Consider the following 8,873-nt stretch of genomic DNA (forward strand, 5'->3'; position numbering starts at 1 on the left):
TCAGCAAACTGACACAAGAGCAGAAAATCAAACACCGTATATTCTCGCTCATAGGCGGGTGTTGAACAATGAGAACACATGGACACAGGGAGGGGAGCACTACACACTGGGGTCTGTTGGGGGGAAATGGGGGAGGGGCGGGGGGTGGGGAGGTGGGGAGAAATAGCATGGGGAGAAATGACAGATACAGGTGAGGGGACGGAAGGCAGCAAAGCACACTGCCATGTATGTACCTATGCAACAATCTTGCATGTTCATCACATGTACCCCAAAACCTAAAATGCAATAAAAAAAAAAAAAAAAGCTGGCAGAGATACAACAAAATAAGAAAACTTCCAATATTCATGATGAGCATTGATTTGAAAATTCTCAACAAAATATCGGCAAACTGAATCCAGAAGCACATCAAAAAGCTTATCCACCACAATCAAGTAGAGTTTATTCCTAGGATGCAGGGTTTGTTCAACATATGCCAATAAGTAAGTGTTATCATACAAAGAGAACTAAAGACAAAAATCACATGATTATCTCAATAGATACAGAAAAGGCTTTCAATAAAATTCAACACTGGTTTATGGTTAAAGAAAACCTCTCAATAAACCAGGTATTGAGGGAACATACCTCAAAATAATAAGAGCTATCTATGAGAAACCACAGCCAACATCACACAGAGTGGGCAAAAGCTGGAAGCATTCCCCTTGAAAACCAGCACAAGACAAGGATGCCCTCTCTCACCACTCCTATTCAACATAGAATTAGATCTTCTGGGCAAGACGTTCAAGCAAGAGGGAAAAAAAATAAAGGGCATTCAAATAGAAAGGAATACAAACTATCCCTATTTTCAGATGACATGATTCCATATTTAGAAAATCTCACAGTCTCAGCCCAAAAGCTCCTTAAGCTGATAAACAACTTTAGCAATGCCATAGGATACAAAATTAATGTGCAAAAATTAGCCACATCTCTAAATGCCAGTAACAGTCAAGCTGAGAGCCAAAGAAGGAGCACAATCCCATTCACAATAGCCACAAAAAGAATAAAATACCTAGGAATACAGCTAACCAGGGAGGTGAAAGCTTTCTACAAGGAGTACTATGAAACACTGTTCAAAGGAATTGGAGATGACACAAACAAATGGAAAAATATTTGATGCTCATAGATAGGAAGAATCAATATCATCAAAATGACCATACTGCCCAAAGCAATTTATAGACTCAGTGCTATTCCTATGAAACTACCATTGATGTTCTTCACAGAACTAGAAAAAAACAACTACTTAAAAATTCACATGAAACAAAAAGAGCCCAAATAGTCAAGGTAATCCTAAGCAAAAAGAACAAACCTGGAGGCATCACATGTTCCAACTTTAAGCTATGCTGCAGGGCTAAGATAACCAAACAGCATGGTACTGGTACAAAAACAAATACATGAAGCAATGGAACAGAACAGAGAACCCAGAAATAAGATTACATATCTACAACTATCTGATCTTCAACAAAATTGACGAAAACAAGGGGGAAGAATTTCCTATTTAATAAATGGTGCTGGGATAACTGACTAGCCATATGCAGAAAATTAAAACTCCTTCCTTACACTGTATACAAAAATTAACTCAAGATGGATTAAAGACTTAAATGTAAAGCCCAAAACTATAAAAACCTTGGAAGATAACCTAGGCAATAACATTCTGGACATAGGAATGAGGAAAGATTTCATGACAAAGACACCAAAATCAATTGCAGCAAAAGCAAAAATTAATGCATGGGATGTAATTAAACAAAAAAGCTTCTGCCTAGCAAGGGAAACTATCAACAGAGTGAAGAGACAACATACATAATGGGAGAAAATTTTTGCAAACTGTATCTGACAAAGGTCTAATATCTATCATCTATAAGGAACTCAAACAAATTTATAAGAAAAAAACATTAAAAAGTGGGCAAAGGACATGAACAGACACTTCTCAAAAGAAGACATGCATGCAGCCAACATTCCTGATAAAAAGCTCAACATCACTGATCATTAGAGAAATGCAAAACAAAACCACAGTCAGATACCATCTCACACCAGTCAGAATAGCTATTACCAGAAAGTTAAAAAATCACACATGCCATCGTGAGGTTATGAAGAAAAGAGAATGCTTATACACTAGGAGTAGGAGTGTAAATTAGTTCAACCATTTGTGGAAGACAATGTGGCAATTTTTTGAAGACCTAAAAACAGAAATACTGCTATATACCAAAGGGGATATAACTTATTCTATTATAAAGACACATACATGCATATGTTTATTGCAGCACTATTCACAATAGCAAAGACATGGAATCAACCTACATGTCCATCAATAGTAGACTAGATAAAGAAAATGTAGCACATATGTACCATGGAATACTATGTGGTCATTAAAAAGGAGATCATATTCTTTCCAGGAAAATGAATGGAGCTGGAGGCCATTATCCTTCACAAACTAATCTAGGAACAGAAAACCAAATACCACATGTTCTCACTTATAAGTGGGAGCTAAATGATGAGAGCTCACAGACACATAGAGAGGAACAACACACATTAGGGCCTATGAGAGAGGAGGGTGGGAGAGGGAGAAGATCAGAAAAAAACAAAAAATGGGTACTAGGGTTAATGTCTGAGTGATGGAATAATCTATACAACAAACCTCCATGATACAAGTTTACCTACATAACAAACCTGTACAGTTATCCCTGAACTTAAAAGTCAAATAACAAAAAAAAATGTGGTACATAGAACCATAGAATACTACACAGCCATAAGAGAGAATGAAATCATACCATCCGCAGCAACATAAATGGAGCTGGAAGTCATAACCCTAAGCAAATTAGTGCAGAAACAGAAAATCAAATATCACATTGTTCTTAGTTATAAACGGGAGCTAAACATTGAGCACGTATGGACATAAACATAGGAACAACAGACACTATGGCCACTAGAGCAGGGAGAGAGAGAGGGGAGCATGGGTTTAAAAACTACCTGTTGGGTACTATGCTCATTACCTGGGTACAATATACCCACATAACAAATCTGCATAGGTACCCCCTGCATCTAAAATAAAATTTGAAATTTAAAAAAAGAGTTAAAGATACATTGACTTGGCCGAGGCGGGTGGATCACGAGGTCGAGAGATCGAGACCATCCTGGTCAACATGGTGAAACCCTGTCTCTACTAAAAATACAAACAATTAGCTGGGCATGGTGGCACGTGCCTGTAATCCCAGCTACTCAGGAGGCTGAGGCAGGAGAATTGTCTGAACCCAGGAGGCGGAGGTTGCGGTGAGCCGAGATCGTGCCATTGCACTCCAGCCTGGGTAACAAGAGCGAAACTCCGTCTCAAAAAAAAAAAAAAAAAAAAGATACATTGACTTATCTCAAGATTTCTTCAAGTACCAATTAAATCTGGACAGTTGGTGTGATGTATATTATTTCCTGAAAAGTGATCTTAACTGAAGTGTTGAGAACATTAAAAGAAAGTTATGTTTATACAAAATTGTAGTCCATTAAGTGTGCAATAGAATTAAGTCAATAAAAGCAATGTACACATCTTAACTAAAAAATACTTAATTGCCTAAAGAATGCTAATGGTCACATAAGCCTTAAGTTAGTTATAATCTTTTTGCTGATAGGCAGGTCTTGCCTCAGTGTTGATGGCTGCTGACTGGTCAGAGTCGTGGTTGCTGAAGGCTAAAGGGGCTGTAGTAATTTCTTAAAATAAGACAGCAATGACTTTTGCTGCATTGGCTGACTCTTCTTGTTACAAAAGACTTCTCTGCAGCATGTGATGCTGTTTGAAAGCATTTTTCCTGCAATAGAACTTCTTTCAAAATTGGGTCTGACATCTCAAACCTTGCCGCTGCTTTATCAACTATGTTTATGAGATATTTAAAATGCTTTGTTTTCATTTCAACATTGTTTACATCTTCACTAGGAGTAGATTCCGTCTGAAGAAGCCATGTTCTTTGCTCATCCATAAGAAGCAACTCCTCATTCATTCATGTTTTATCATGAAGTTGCAGCGATTCTGTCATATCTCAGACTTCACTTCCAGTTCTAGTTCTCCTGCTGTTTTTACCACATCTTCAGTTACTTTCTTCACTGCAGTTTTGAACCCTTCTAAGTCATCCATGAGGGTTGGAGCCAACTTCCTCCAAACTTTTGTTAATGTTGATATTAGGACTTCCTACCACAAATCATGAATGTTCTTAATGACATCTAGAATGGTGAATCCTTTCCAGAACATTTTCAATTTATTTTGCCAAGATCCATAAGAGAAATCACTATCTAAAGCAGTAATAGTCTTGCAACATGTATTTCTTAACTTGAAACTCTGACCTACCCCTTGATCCATGGGCTGCAGAATGAATGTTATATTAGCAGGCATGAAAACGACATTAATCTCTTTGCATATCTCCATCAGAGCTTTTGGGTGACCAGGTGCGTTGCCAATGAGCAGCATCATTTTGAAAGGAATCTTTTATTCTGAGCAGTAAGTCTTAATAGTGGGCTTAAAATATTCAGCAACCTATGTTGTAAACAGATGTGCTGTTATTCAGACTTTCTCACTCCATTTGTAGAATACAGAAAGATTAGACTTAGTGTAACTCTTAAGGGCCCTAGGATTTTCAGAATAGTAAATGAGCATTTGCTTCAACTTAAAGTCACCAGTTGCATTAATACCTAACAAGAGAGTCAGTCTGTCCTGTGATTCTTTGAAGCCAGGCATTAACTTCTCTTCTCTAGCTGTGAAAATTCTAAACGGCATCTTTTTCCACGATAAGGTTGTTTCACTACATTGAAAATATGTTGTTTAGTGTAGCCACATTTATCAATTATTTGAGCTACTTCTGGATAATTTGCTCCAACTTTGACACAGCACTTGCGGCTTCACCTTGTACTTCTGATGTTATGGAGACGGCTTCTTTTCCTAAACTTCATCCACCAACATTTCCCAACTTCAAACTTTTCTTCCATAGCTTCCTCACCTCTCTCAGCCTTTATAGAATTGAAGAGAGTTAAAGACCTCACTCTGGATTAAGCTTTGGCTTTTAAGAGAATGTTGTGGCTGGCTTGATCTTCAATCCAGACGATGAAAACTCTCTTCATATCAGCAAAGACTATCTTCCTTTCTTATTATGGATGTGGTCACTGCAGTAGAATATTTAATTTCCTTCTAACTTTTCCTTTGCATTCATAACTTGGCTAACTGGCACAAGAGGCCTAGCTTTTGGCCCATCTCAGCTATTGACATGCCTTCCTCACTAAGCTTAGTCAGTTCCAGATTTTTACTTAAAGTGAAAGACATGTGACTCCCCTTTTCACTCGAACACTTAAAGGGCATTGTAGCGATATTAATTGAACTAGTTTCAATACTGTTTTGTCTCAGGAAGTAGGGAGGCCCAAGGGGAGAGAGAGAAAAGGAGAAAGGCCAGTCTGTGGAGCAGCCAGAACACACACATTTATCAGTTATGTTCACTGTCATGTGTGGGCATGGTTTGTAGAGCCTGAAAACAATTACAATAGATCATTGATTACAGATTATCATAACACATATAATAATAATGAAAAAGTTTGAAATATTATGAGAAGTACCACAATGTGCCACAGAGATACAAAGTGAGCACATGCTTGGGAAACATGGCACAAACAGACTTGCTGAATGCAGGGTTGCCACAAATGTTCGATTTGTAAAAAACACGGTATTTGCAAAGCACAACAAAACAAGATATGCTGGTATATAAATTTAGACTGAAACATGCTAAATGCCAACTTAAAAATAAAAGTCTATGAACCAAGAAGCTTCAAAGCAGTTGGCCTAGCCAACCTCCTGGTATATTTCTTCTGGCCAATTATGCATGAGCCACTGGTTCAGGAGACTCAAAATTAACCTCATAGTAGCATCTGGTACCACCCTAGCAATGAGGAAATACTTTTTTCTTTTCTTTCTTTCTTTCTTTTTTTTTTTTTTTTTTTTTGTTGAGATGGAGTCTTACTCCATTGCCCAGGCTGCATTAATAGCAGTGGCACAATCACAGCTCACTGCCACCTTGACCTCCTGGATCTAAGTGATCCTCCCACTTCAGCCTCTGAAGTAGTTGGGACCACAGCAACCAGAGGTCCCAACTACTGCACCCAGCTAATTTTTTTTTTAATCTTTGGTAGAGATGAGGTCTCACTATGTTGGCTAGGTTGGCTTCAAACTCCTTACCTCAAATGATCCTCCAGCCTTGGCCTCACAAAGTGCTGGGAGTACAGGTGTGAGCCAGTGCACTCAGCTGTGAAAAATTGCTCTTAGCAATTATTTGCACCCAACCATCCTTGGGAGATGGTACATACTCCCATTATTAACAGTAACTCTGGAGTAAATTGCTCCAGAGGAATATGTATGTTTCCCTGCTGGTCCTTTCTCACAGATTTTCAGTAACACTGTCCTTCTGACCAGCTCAGGAAGCACGTATATGCTGTCTCAGACAGGTGAGATTTTGAACTCTCAGATATGCAAATGCTTGGTGGTTTTCTCAGGCCCTGACTGTTCTGCTTTCACATACACCTGCTTAGAAAATACACAATTTTTTTCTGGGTGGGTAGACACTGGCCTTTTAAAGCCTCAGCTCACAAACTTACTTTGTTTTATTTGCACTTTGTCTTTTCATTAACAAACTTATCTTTGTGGACAAGATAGCTTCAGGGTCTTACTATTAAACTGTACATTGGAAATACCATATAAACAAGGGGCAAACCTGTGCCCATCAAAAAACCTGTACAACTATTATATATACATAGGGAAACAAATACAAGGAAGCAGAAGCTGCTTAGAGATGAAGAGGCAGATTAGAGGTAAGAGAATGCTTTCTGGATGAGATCTTTTCTCTCCCCCAGATTTTTCGGAGCTGATCGTTGCCTATCCCAGCAGAACAATTATTCTACCACTCAGTGGTAGTGGAGTAATTACTAGGGCAGTATTAGAACCCAGCCACTGTGGGAAGCAGATAGCAATAGGCACAAGTATACTGCTCTTGAGAATTCCTGTCTCTCCATCACCATCCACAGTGGGTTGGGCAACTAGGGAATGATTGTGTCCAGATAGAGCTCTAGAGGTTTTCTGCCTGAGACTAATCCTCAACACTCTCTCAACACACCAAACCATGACAAGTTAAATAACAGCCAACAAGAGATAATAAATATAAAAATTATAATCGTCAGAATTAGTATCTGACAGATGAATTGATTAGCACATAGAATAATACTAAAGAAAAAAAAAAACAGTGAGCTGGAAGACCAAGAAAAACTCTTTAAAAAATACCAAGAAGTGGTACAGAGAAGGAGAGTATACAAGTTAAGAAATACGAATGAGGGCATAGGAAGTGTCAATATCTCTATGATTCAGGTACTGCATACAGGTAAAAGGGAGGAGAAAACTTATGGAAAAAATAATAACGAAAAATTTTACAAAATCAGAAAGACTAAAGATTTCACAATGAAAAGTGTCATAATTTTCTAACTGAATTGATTTTAAAAGCCTAAATATTAAAGTAAAATTAAGGAATATCAAAGACCAAGGGAAAATTGTGAAATATTAAAGAGCATAAAGCATTATCCGTAAGTCACAAGAATGAGACTAGCCTAAGACTTCTTAAGAATAACACTAAATGTAAGAAGTCAATGGAAAATGTTTTCAAAATGTTCAAAGCAAAAAGGCAAACCTATAATTTTATATCCATCTAGACTTCCATTTAACTGTGAGGGTGAAGGAAGATTTTTTCCTTTGGTATTATAGCCCTGAAAATCTTATACACACACACTTACGCATGTGCATACACAGACACATACAAAACACTAAAAACATTCTTAGAGGAAGTGCTATAGTGAGATGAAAAATAAATGCAGAAATAGGCCACAAGATATGGGAAGTGAGTTTGAATAAATAATATAATTTTGTTGTTTAAGCAAGAAAAAAAATGCAGAGAAAGAAGAAGTAAAATAAAATTCTATTACTTTAACTCAAGTTGTTTTGAAGACATGTAAATAAATACTGTTATTCATCTTAGTAAATGAGTAGTTACCACCAGAAATAAGAACAGATTACTGCCGGGCGCGGTGGCTCAAGCCTGTAATCCCAGCACTTTGGGAGGCCAAGACAGGTGGATCACGAGGTCAAGAGATCGAGACCATCCTGGTCAACATGGTGAAACCCCGTCTCTACTAAAAATACAAAAAATTAGCTGGGCATGGTGGCATGTGCCTGTAATCTCAGCTACTCAGGAGGCTGAGGCAGGAGAATTGCCTGAACCCAGGAGGCGGAGGTTGCGGTGAGCCGAGATCGTACCATTGCACTCCAGCCTGGGTAACAAGAGCGAAACTCCATCTCAAAAAAAAAAAAAAAAAAAAAAAGAACAGATTACCTTCAGAGCAGCATAGGAAAATCCACCCCCTTACCCTGCTGAGCCTCCTGTGGCTGCCACTGAGCCGAAGATGGCTGTCCCTCCCATTTACACCAATCTTGACAAATCTACCAGGATGTCTTCACCAAGCGCTGTAGATTAGGATTAATAAAACTTCATTTGAAAACAAAATCTGGGAATAGACTGGATGTTACAAGCTCACGCTCAGCCAATCCTGAGGCCACCAAAGTGAAAGGTAGTCTGGAAACCACGAACAGATGGATCAAATATCGTCTGATATTTACAGAGAAGTGGAACACTGACAAGACGCTAGGCACAGGGATTACTGGGAAGATGAGCTTTTTATGTGGACTAAAGCTGACCTGACCTGTGATTCAGCCTCCTCATCTAACACTGGTGGCAAAATGCTAGAATCAAGAGAAGGTACAAGTGAGAGCACACCAACCTGGG

This window comes from Saimiri boliviensis, chromosome 19 (genome assembly GCF_048565385.1).
Source record: "Saimiri boliviensis isolate mSaiBol1 chromosome 19, mSaiBol1.pri, whole genome shotgun sequence".
Classification (NCBI taxonomy): domain Eukaryota; kingdom Metazoa; phylum Chordata; class Mammalia; order Primates; family Cebidae; genus Saimiri; species Saimiri boliviensis.